The sequence below is a fragment of the Manacus candei genome, unplaced genomic scaffold, assembly GCF_025592945.1.
Source record: "Manacus candei isolate 608988 ecotype Guabito, Panama unplaced genomic scaffold, ASM2559294v1 h1tg000043l, whole genome shotgun sequence".
Classification (NCBI taxonomy): domain Eukaryota; kingdom Metazoa; phylum Chordata; class Aves; order Passeriformes; family Pipridae; genus Manacus; species Manacus candei.
This window is the reverse complement of record NW_026138091.1, coordinates 11,346,175-11,358,396: the sequence shown is the minus strand read 5'-3', so window position 1 is coordinate 11,358,396 and position 12,222 is coordinate 11,346,175. Positions and strand designations below refer to the sequence as shown.

Below are 12,222 nucleotides of genomic sequence, written 5' to 3'. Positions count from 1 at the left end.
TGCCACTATCGTCCGAATTTGGACAGAGCTGCCTTTGTGTCATTGCCATTTTGTTTGGGCTTTGTAGGCTGTTCCTGTGTCAAGATACTGTTCATATGATGGTTGTTTGTTCTCAGAATTGATGCCCAGCAGCTGAAATTGTATAAAGCAGTAAAGAGCTGTTTTTTGCCATGAAGAACTAGTGAGCTAGGCTGACAGCAACGTGTGAGAAGAGGTTGAAACAAATGAGGAGCAGAGGGGAGGGCAGCAGACAGGCAGGTTTGCAGCCTCCATCACAGACTCCCAGACTACGAGCAAGCAGACTGGGTAGCAGTGGAAACGTTCCCATCAGGGTGACTCTAGGGATGGGATGGTGGGTCTGGGGCCCATGCTGGGTGCAGCCATGCACAGACCACACTGGGGGAGGCACAGGTGTATGGTGAAGGTGTGAGGCAGGTAGCGAGAACTGAGGATGTGGCAGGGAAGGGAACACATCAACAAGTCCCAGGAAGAGCAGTCTACTCCGGAAGTGGCTTGGTCAGCAGTACCCATTAGCCAGGGGGACAAGGGAATACACAGTTAAATGCAGAGAGGAGATTAAAAAGAATGACAGTCAAGGGAGACTAACAACTGGATTTTACTTTAACAGTTAAGCTGTCAGTGATTGTAGAGAACACTAGTCAAAAAGAACACCACCAAAAGAAGTCAGATTTCACCATAAAACTGAGACCTCAACATATGAAGGAAGCAGAACATTTCAGCACCCTTCTGTCTCTCCCCCTTCATAGGACACTTTCACAGAGTTCATTAAGTCCAAGACAGAATACAGGAAAAGCCAGTCTCCTTGCCTGAAGAAATGCAGTACTGTGATCTTTCACACCAGTCTGGTGTGAAAACCATTTTTTTCTTCTGTTCAGGTAACAAAATCAAAATATCATCATTCAGTTTATTCTGCAGCTATGAGAGGGCTAGGAACTTCTTATTTCTCATAGCTGTTGAATTGCAAGTTTTTTCACTTTTCTTAGTTTTTATCGCTTCACTGGAGTGAGTGACCAGTTGAAACTGTACACTATTAGACCAATTGTTTTCCAAAACAAACACAGCGTGAAAACAAAGAAGAAAAAAAAAAAAAGAAAGAAGGCTTTGGGCATCAAAAACATGGCCATGCTCCTTCTATTATACTCCAGACCACAGGAGTGTGTTAAATTCACCAAAAAATAAAACTATTGATATGTTAAATTAATATGAACTCAGTTTTGCACCAAGTAACCCCTATCAAAAATATATACGAAAAAGAAGTTCAAAGAACACAGTTTGTAGCAGTATTCTTAATACAACAAGTTTAGAAAGCAAACTAAAAAACCTGAGTTAAACACACATCTGATACTATTAAAGTTGCACTGTTGTGCTCTGTTTCCCCTGAGATTCTGCTGAATCTAGCGCTCATAGATGACTGTAAGCAGTAGTGGTCTCTTAAAATTAAGACCAAATGGTGAAAGAAATACAAAGCAGTTCATGAACTCTTCCTGTCCGCGGAACCAATTACATTATTAAAGACTGCCAAAACATTCTGTATTTTAATTGCTGTTTGAGATATCACTGCATCCTGAAAAATAAAGTTGTTTCCTTTTCAATTAGTGTCCAAGAGATATTTAAGAACAAAATTGCATGAAAACAACAATAGTTACCAGAGGTTTTATAGAGAAGAGTGCCACAATTACCTTAATTTCATGCATTTCCCAAAAGAGCAGAATGTCAAATTCTTCACCTATCCCATGTTCTCTACAATTCACAAACGTACCCCATTGATTTTCAGTCCATAGAGTGCAGGGTGAAGACAAACAATAATTTTATAGAGGAAATATTGATTTAAAACCATTGATTCAAAGCCCTAGGGTATCAAAAGATTAGTTACTTGTAAGGAATGCACTAAAGGTGGCTTTCAGCTACTTCATTATTGAAAAACACAAAGCAAATAAACCCTGCTATTCAAAGCAGCAAGATACCAATGCAGAGGCTGTTACAAAGTAAGTCGATTTGACCAGCAGAAAGAAACCCAAACAGGCATTGACAACAACTGTTTCAGTGACAAAACATAAGTGCTACATCTCCAGAGGAAAAAACCTGACTCACACCAGCATGACTATGTGACCCCCCTGTCATCAGAGCTGGGTGGACTGGGGGATGCTGCAGGCTGATCCCGCATGCAATGTGGAGAGGAGTGGGCATGAGGCATGTTGGATGTGCAGAGCTGCACGGTGAGGCATGGCCATGGGACAGGGAATTGCCAGCTGGTGTCTGCTCTGCTGGCAAAGGCAGTGGGTGCAAATACACAGTTCTGAATTCATTGGAGTTGGCTCTGTGGAAAACAAATTACCTGACAGTACCAAATTTAATCCACTCATAAACTACTTCCACAACCTCCTTATAAAACTCAGGACTGGAAATAGTGAGGGAGGGCTACCATCACTAGACCTTGTGTTTTTCTTTAACAGAGTGTAGTGGCATGACCCTGGCTGGACAGAAGGTACCCACTAAAAGCCACTCTATCACTCCCTCCTCAGCTGGATAGGAGAGAGAAAATAGAACAAAAGGCTTGTGGGTCAGGATATGGACAGGGAGAGATGACTCATCAGTTACCGTCATGGGCAAAACAGACTCCACTTGGGGAAAAATTAATTTATTACCAATCAAATCAGGGTAATGAGAAATAAAATCAAATCTTAAACACACCTTCCTCCCACCCCTCCATCCTTCCCAGGCTCAAGGTCACTCCCAAATTCTCTCCCTCCTCTCCCCTGGTGCAAGGAGATGGGGAACGGGGGCTGGAGTCAGTTTGTCACATGTCTCTGCTGCTCCTTCCTCCTGTGGGGGAACTGGGCACAGTACTTGAGGTATGGCCTCACCAGTGTCAAGTACAGGAAGACATTCACTGCCCTAGTTCTGCTGGCCACATATTTCCAATAAAGGCCAGGATGCCATTGGCCTTCTTGGCCACCTGGGCACACTGCTGGCTCATGTTCAGCAGCTGTCAACCAGCACACCCAGGTCCTTTTCCACCGGGCAGCTTTCCAGCCACTCTTTCCCCAGCCTGTAGTGCTGCATGGGGTTGTTGTGACCCAAGTGCAGAATACAGCACTTTGCCCTGTTGAGTCTCATGCAATTGTCCTCAGTCCACTGATCCAGCCCGTCCAGATCCCCCTGCAGATCAACACTCCCTCCCAACTTAGTGTCATCTGCAAAACTTACTGAGGGTGCACTGAATCTCCTCGTTCAAATCATCAATAAAAATACCAAATAGGACTGGCCACAAAACAGAGCCGTGGGAAACACCACTGGTGACCAGCTGCCAACTGGATGTAGCACCACTCACCACCACTCTCAGGGGCCGGCCAGTCAGCCAGTTTTTTACCCAGTAAAGATGGTAGCTATCCAAGCCACGGGAAGTCAGTTTCTCCAGCAGAATGCCATGGCAAGCAGTATCAAAGGCTTTACTGAAGCCCAGGTAAATGACATCCACAGCCTTTCTCTCATCCACTAAGTGGGTCACCTTGTCACAGAAGGAACCCAGGCTGGTCAAGCAGGACCTGCCTTTCCTAAACCTGTACTGGCTGGGCCTGATCCCCTGGTTGTCCTGTGCGTGACATGTGACGGCACTCAAGATGATCTGCTCCATGACCTTCCCTAGCACTGAGGTCAGGTTGGCAGGCCTGTAGTTCCCTGGAGTAATATTAGCAGTTATCTTTGGCCAGCAATTTAGTTACCTGGTCTTGTACATCTATTCAACTCTGGATCACAGTAGCTGGCATGTAGCGAATACTGTTTCCAAATTGCTAAAAATGAATGCAGATCTTGAATGGGACTATTTGGCAGAGAGTTGTTGAAGCTGTTGTTAGCCAGTTCTTATGAGCATACAAAGACAGTAACTTTTGGGAATTTCCTATTTAGCTTTGTTGGCATAGATGGATTCCTTTCCAGAAATGAAAGGCAGAAGGGCCTTCTATCAGTCCCAGAAGTTCAACATTTTTTATTTTTATCATGCATTACCTACACAAAATTATTTTGGCAAACTGAAACTGGCAGCCAGAACTAGAAATGCTGACTGAGGAGCAGAAGTAGAGGTTACCATAATTCACATATCAGCCCAAACTCTCAGATTGACAATACTCTACAGATTTAATGTGTACATGCTGTAACAGACAGTTGACCTGAAGCTAATTTGCTTTAGAATCACAGAAAATCTCAAGTTGTAAGGGACCCATAAGGATCATCGTGTTCAACTTCCTGCTCCTCACAGGACTAACTAAATCAAATGGCTAAAAGCATCATTCAGATTCTCCCTGTACTCTGGTAAGATTAGCACTGTGACCACTTCCCTGGGGAGCCTGCTCCAGTGACTGACCACCCTGTCAGTGAAGAACCTTTTTCTAATGTCCAATCTGAATTTCTTTGATCATTATTAGATCACCTTAGAGGTTACTAACAGAGTAACTAACACAGAGTGGATTTTTCAGATATACTAGCTTGGAGGAAAAAAAAATAGAATTACATTAGTATTTGCATCAGAAACCCTATTACAAGATGTTTTCCTGCCCAGTCAGGAAACACAACACATATCACTTACTATCTACTGATTTCTCTTTAACCAGAGACCAACACTTAGCATTTAAATAATTTTTAAAAATATGTTTCAGGAAAAAAAAAAAAAGTGTTCTTTCCTGGACATTTTTGCAAATACTTGGAATGGCAAGGAATAGATCGTAAATGGATCCAGCTTTGTCTGGGATTCCCCTTAGTCCACATTAGGAGTCTGCATTGTGGCACTTGCTTCTAAGCTAACTTCCTAGTCTCTATCAACAGGGAAAATCCAACTACTTTTAGAGTAAAATTTCCTTATATGTCTACCTTAGGATGAGTTGAATCATGTTGCAGAATTATGTACCATATTTACCTCCTTTCATTTAGAAGTGGCCCAGAATCATCAATTCAGATAAGTTTGATGTTATGAATCCAACATATGCTTTCAGTAAAGGAACTGTAACGTTTCCTGATGCACAGACTCCTTCATTAGGTAGTGTGAGAGCCTGAAATGTTAAAGGTTAATGGTTCAAACAATCGGACATTTGCAAAAGCAGCGGGTGCTTTGCTCTAATCTGCCCCCAGGGATCTACTAACAAGAACTTCAGGGAAGGATCATAACAGGTAGCACCAAAGAATATTTGAAAAGCAGCACCTGGCATATTGCATAAATAACAGCCAAAAATCCTTCTCTTCCATTACAAAGTTATGAGGTTCAATATCATTGCAGTGAAAAAAAAGAACTGAGTTGTACCTACATTTTAGCTGAAAACAACAGAAATAACTATGGGCTACTTCAGAAAAAGTTATCCAGTATAACTATACATAAGACCATTAGGAATAACAACATATTTCTGTATCAATACCAGTTTGTAACTCAAAGGATTGCCATATAAAAGGCAATCTACAGGCCAGTTCAAGGACACTGCAGACAAAAGCTAGAACACTCTGATGGAAGTAACACTGGCTGTACTATCATTAGGATTTTTTCCTTCACTGAAGCAGAAATGTCTGCATGGAAAGAACATCTCAATTCTTTTAAAGTTCATCATCTGTTTATTTCCTAGTAATTTGCTGAGATAACTAGACTGCTAACTTTAGGGGGAAAATAAACTGCAAGAAACAAACTCTGTTCTAAAGCAGGTACTAGCCTAGCCAGTGAGATTTATCCTTGGTGCAATCTGAAGGGAATGGGCATTATGTACATTCTCTGCAGATTTGGTTTTTAACAATTTTAACAACACGAGCACAAACCGACTTGCAGAAGGTTCCCTCTGAACATCAGAAAACACTTTTTTTACTGTGAGGGTGACCAAGCTCTGGCACAGGTTGCCATGGAGGTTGTGGAGATATTCGAAGATATCCTTGGAGATATTCAAAAGCCAACTGGACATAGTCGTGGGCAAACAGCTTTATGTGGCCCTGCCTACGCAGTGGGGCTGGATCAAATGACCTGCACAGATCCCTTCCAGCCTCAATTGTTTTGTGATTCTGAGATGTTTTTAGAAGTTCTAGGAGCTACTCTGAATTTGGGTTCTGCTGCTGAGGCTCTAAAAGGCATTTCCTATTCAGTTTACCAGCTATTTCACATCCATGAAAAGTTGGTGCACCATCCATCATTCAAGTCTCAGAAGTCACTTTTTTCTCTGTCATGTCTATGTTCAATCATGATATTAAAAAATTAGAAGATGGGGGACAGAGTATTCTTCTTTCCTGTGTGTTTGTACACATGTACAGGCAACTTTACGCACAAAATTAAGAGCAAAAGAAAAAGATAGATGGGGTAGGGCATTCATTTTTTGTTTGATTTAATACTGAAATCATAGCCTCTGTGCACCTCGTAGCATGACCCCGAAGGGAACAAATGACTAGGGCATCTCCTCTTTTTGACAAGACATCAGACGCCTCTCCAAGATATTAACTCTAAAATGAAATTATAGTATTTGTGCTTACCAAGGAGCTGATTTGAAAAGAAACCCTTCTTTCCACCACCCTCTCCCCAGTTCAGGGGGATGCAATGCTGTAATTTCTGGAATATATTAAGAACAAAAGCAATTAAAACTGTTTTCACTACTAATTATGTTGTTGATAATGTGAAGGTGTTCAATTAATTCTTCTCCATTCAGAAATAAAATACATTTGCATCACATAAGGATGTTGAAATACTTTCTTGTCCATTAGCAAATGAGAAGAAAGTTAAACAAATATTGACTAGGTATAAACATTTCAAAATCAGCAGATCTAGACAATTTACAGCAGAACCATGAAATAATTTCCTGAAGAATGCTCCTGTTAATAGGTGCAATAAATCTTAGCATTCCCAGAAAATTCCAGAAGACAACCTAAATAATATTATTCAAAATACTGAGTTTTCTGTAGTTAGACTGCTACAAGAGTATTGTCACACAAAAAATATTATAAAAGTTACAACACAATTAACTGGAAAATAATTAAAAGAAAATACTACAATCAGAAGTAATTAATGTGGTTACCACAAAAATAAAACTTGTCAAAAAAATATATTTATTCCTGAATATATTTTTTTCCACAAAGTTGAAATTATGCTATGCAGAGAAGAACCAGGAACATCAAAAACCTGCAAGATTACCTGGCCACTCTCAACAAATAAGCTTTGAGAGAAAATCATTATCAAAGAGCTGTTTCCAGTGATGTTATAAAGGACAACATTATTAAAAGCTTTCACTGGTAATTTGGAAGTAAATATAAAATCACGGCTGGTGAAGTTTGCAGATGACAATAACTGGTAAGATGATAAACAGTGATAAGAACACCAATTCCACAGATGAATCTGCATTACTGCCGTGAAACGATATCAGGCTGAGCTCATTTTAACAAAGACAAATGCCCCCCCAGCAAGGAAGGAAGATATAAGCCCAAGAACGGAAAGTATGCTAACATGAGCATTCAATGTACAAATTTCAGAAACTACTGAAATTTGAGAAATTACTAGGAAAATTTTATCTATGTATTAAAACTACCAAGTCCTTAACTATACTGAAATCCATATTTTATCCTATGCCCATAGTTTAAGGAGACCCCTGGAAAGTTCATGAAGGTATAAAAAAGAGCCAGAGAACCTAAATGATGAGTTTGAGTGAGAGAGAGTTCAAGAGCACAATTTGTTTGGCTTATCCAAAATGAAACTGAGAAGTGATTTGATTACTTCATTCAAGTATCACCACGAGAAGAAACTGCAGGATATTAAGGACCTCTTTATCCTACTGGGGAGAGGCATAAAAAGAATCCATGTCTGAAACTCAATGCCAGAAAAAAATCAAATGAGACACAAGGCACACACAGTGAGAACAATGAACCATTGCAACAAACAGGCAAAGGGAAGCATTTTGCTTCTTCGTGCCTTCAGACCAGGACTGGACATTTCTCTGAAAGGCATGGGTTAGCTGGACACAAGTTATGCTTTGGTCAAACAAATAATTGGGTTTGTTACAGCTGTAAAAAGGAGAAATTTGATGGCTTGTAATATAGGACAGATGAGACTAGATGAACTAACACACCCCCAAAGGCTAAACTCTATTACTTGATTTATCAGTTTTTTATGCTGCCATTCATTGCTAGGGTATCTGACCACTTTCATACTAAATCAATAGCAAAATCCCTAATGGACTTCAAGTAGCTCCTGGAACTTCTGCTTTTAGGAGTAAAACTGATTAGGGGAGGACTTTTGAGGAGGTCAGAAGGTCTGTATTTACCCTTCTTGTTGTAGACTGTGCATTACTGTATTACCTTTGTGCTTATACAGGATTTTGAAGCAGTGAGGTAGTGAGTTCAGTTAGGCACAGTACTGTTAAATGATTCTGTTCAGAAAACACAGTTAGGTTTGTCTCCTCTAATTGCCAAGGTGCCAGTGGGTATCATGTCAGAACTGTCTCCAATCTCCAGTGCTCTTTAGGGTAATGGACACTTCCTTTGCTGACACCAGGAAAAATGTTTGCATCCTCAGAAAGTCATAATTAAGATGAAGAGCGGTGATAGGCTCAAGGCACCATATAATCTATTTCTTAAAAATTACATATTTTCAGAGACACAATACCACTCTACGAGAACAAGCACTTTTACATCTAACAGTTATTATAAAGTTATGGTACAGGATGTGTTGTTCTTAAAAGATATGTATTTTGCAAAAAGGTATTAATTCAAACAGACTCTGCAAATTATAAAAATACAGAAGTATTTTTGTACAAAAATATGAAACTTCATCCCAATGTATTCTTTGACAAATGTACATTAATAAAGTGACTTCTAATTAATTTAGGGACTGCTTGACATCTAGAACATCAAAAATAAAGCATATTTGCTAGCTGTTTCATTTTTCTTACAATAACAAACTGTTGATGCTTTATTCTTCAAGTTCTTCAATTTTCATTAATTTCACCCTATCCTTCTGGCCAAAGAAAAATCAGAATAGGTAAACTGGATTACTGCAAATATAAGATATTGATCTAGTTTTTGAGCAATATCCTACCATCACTAATTTTTGCTTAGTTTATTCATTGTTTTTATGGACCAGTGAAGAAGGTACTTCTCAAAAACCTGTGTGTTTCAATTGCCTATTTGCAGCTGTTAATTTTTCAGCCAGAATCATTTTACATACTATGCACACTCTTGCATTCTGCAATTCCTCTAAAACTTTGTTTGGGTCTTTTGAAGTCATAAATCAATTTTCTCTCTTTGTACCTGCACAGAAAGAAGAGTTCATTGAAGATTGCTTTTTCTTCAGAGGTTGTCTAGCACCTACAGGAACAGGGCAGAGACCAAGCCCCTTGCTGCACACCCAGTGCCCTGGTACTTGTGTTTGCTCACACTGTTCTCTGAAGCCCTGCTGAGCCTGTCTGCCTCAGGCACTCAGAACGGCTCAGATCATCTCCTTTTAATTGTAATGGCTTCAACAGCCAAGCTTTCTTCCTGAAAGCATGCCTCTAGTAAAAAGCCCTTTATATCTACAGAAAAATAAAGACAATTAAAATTTTGTGTAATAGTCTACACAAAGCTGAAAGGGAAACTAAATTTATTCCCTGAGCTACAGCAAAGAAACACACAGCACTGCTTATGAACTGTGCTGGGTAAAGAATATGCTTAGGTGCCCAGCCACGCTCATTCAGTAGCACTGTGGAGAAAGCAGCACGCCTGCTCCAGGGTACCCTTTCAGCTGGGAATACAGTTACCTTATTCCAGCCAACAGTTCTGGAAGCAGAAGCCTTACTGACTAATGGGCATAAAAGCTACCGAGATCCAGAAAGATCATGAGGAGTGACACCAACTCCTGAAACAGACCTGCAGCAAGGAGACTGGAGGGGTAGTGGAGAAAGGAGGTAAACCAGGAAAAACAAGCAGAAAAGATCAGCACCCATGAGAGGCAGTAAACCCCCAATACACCAAGTTTACCCACAAGACTAGTGAAAAATATCAAACTGAAAAAGAATCATTTAACACACTTTGGGTAGCAAAATTGGGTTTTTTTATTTCTTGGGCTTAGACTTGCAATCCAAATTCACCTTGAATAATACTATCCACAGCAAAAAATGTAAAACCAAACAATAAAGTAAAACATAGCAGGTATGTTAAAATAAAAAAAAAATAGCAATAGCAGTGACTAGTCAGAACTGCATGAAATACTTGACAGGAGTTTCATGATATCCAACAGGCAAGCAGTTTCCTAGGCACCAGCTGCTCAGTGAGACGTAGTAGGTCAGCATTATAAGGCTAAAGCATCAGTTTTAATTAAATCTAATTTCCTAGTCTTAAATCAGGAGTTAAAACTGATTATATTGCTTTCATTTTCTTGGAAGCCTAAAAAACCCGTGTCCTAAATACTCATTAATTCAACCATAAAGATTTGCAGTTTAGGATACCTTCTACATCTACTTTTGTATTTCAAAGCAGTTCTTATGAACATTACAGACTAATTTAATGTGAATTGCTCTAGTAAAATGTGTGCAGAAATGACTGGCAGAACATAAACATTCATAAGACATAGACATAAAAGAAAAAGTGGACCTATTGTACCCAGATTATAATTCTGAAAATGAGGGCATGATATTAAATTACCCAAAGGAAGAACAGGAGAGAAAGTGACCTCCCAGAATATGAAGGTGGTAGAAAATGCTAATAAATTGCTCATCTCAGTTTAATAATTTAATATGAACTGCATAAAGTAGAAAGGCCACTTAGGAAGGCACACAAAGCATTTTTAGCTATCAGTATTCAATGCTAGTAATGAGAAAATTAAAGACGGCGCAAACTAGCAGCACTTCTCCAAGCAGTGAGGAATCCACAGGTAAGTTCCACATTTGTACTCCATGGCCTTAGAGAAGTCTGAAGAGCAGAAATGATATCTAGCAAACAAATTTCACAGTCTCTTTCCTCTCCTTGTAAAATTTTGTTTGGTTTCAAGTGGACATTATTAATGCAAACTCCCAAAATTTTGCTTTGCTCTAAAGAAGCAAACAAATCAATAAATTATATGTGGAAAACAGCACAGAGGGAAGGAAGGGGAATTTGAGAGAGGACATTAATAGGCATCTTGAAAAGCAGGCATAACACATAAAGACTATAGGCTTAGATTATATGATTAAAGGCTTAGATTATATGCTTAAAGGCTTCTAATGGACTTACTTTGGGAATATAATACGCCTTTCTTTTACTAGTTTGGCACTCTTAAAACAGCAACAAACTATATCAAACCTGAGAAGTCCTGCTTTTGCAGATCTGTTCTGACAAAATAGTGCAAGGAAACTGTCCTGTCATCTAATCTATGAGTAAGGCCCATGATCAGTGAAAACATTCCTAAATGAGGGTGTTAATGTGCTATTCTCCTCCAGCTTTGACTCAGAAAGTTGATTTTTGGTTGTTGGCTTTTAAGTGTCATGTGGAATTCTAAAGACAGCAGCCCAGGAACTAACAAGGAGAATCAAATAACCGCGTCATTTCCCCTCCCCTTTTAGCATGGGGAAACTTAAAACAAGCAGAACCAGTACCACCATACAGAAGCAACCTGGTAGTTATTACCAGTTTCAAAGAGTTTAGATAGGGTGATACTAAAAATCTACAGTGATAACTTACAGTTCCTTTCCTTGAAATTCACAGTAAACGAGGAATCGTTCTTTTAGGAGTTATCTGCCCATCCTTCCACATAAGGGGCTAACACAGGAAAAGTCAAATATTTATGGAACCAAGATGCAATCCTTACATCTACCAAACTGGAAATTAGATTCAAAGATAGAACGCTATTTGAAAATTGTTAATTATATTTCAGAAATCTGTAGTTCTCTGTTTTCTGTTGTGAAAAATTCTGCATTCCTTGGTATCTCACTTTTTTCCTATGGTTACAGCTGGAAACTAAAACAAGAAAATTGAATCAAATATGGACACCTTAGAGCAGCCTTCCAGTACCTGAAGAGAGGCTACAAGAGACCTGGAGAGGGACTTTGTAAAAAGGCATGTAGTGACAGGACAAGGAGGAAATGGCTTTAAACTGGAATAGGAAAGGTTTAGATTAGATATCGGATAAAAATTCTTTACTATGAGGGTGGTGAGGCCCTGGAACAGTTTGCCCAGAGCAGTTGTGGATGCCTCACCCTGGGCAATGTTCAAGGTCAGGTTGGATGGGGCTTTGAACAACCAGGT

General features: G+C 39.6%; 1 protein-coding gene across 1 annotated transcript in view; it reads right to left on the bottom strand.

The window, feature by feature from the left end:
- Window positions 1-6,564: 6,564 nt before the first annotated feature.
- Window positions 6,565-12,222, bottom strand: part of GXYLT1 (glucoside xylosyltransferase 1) — a 44,035-nt gene continuing 38,377 nt past the window's right edge. The window contains exon 10 of the transcript XR_007905895.1: window positions 6,565-6,586. The gene's annotated coding sequence lies outside the window, so the exon portion shown is untranslated. The remainder of the gene's footprint in view (window positions 6,587-12,222) is intronic.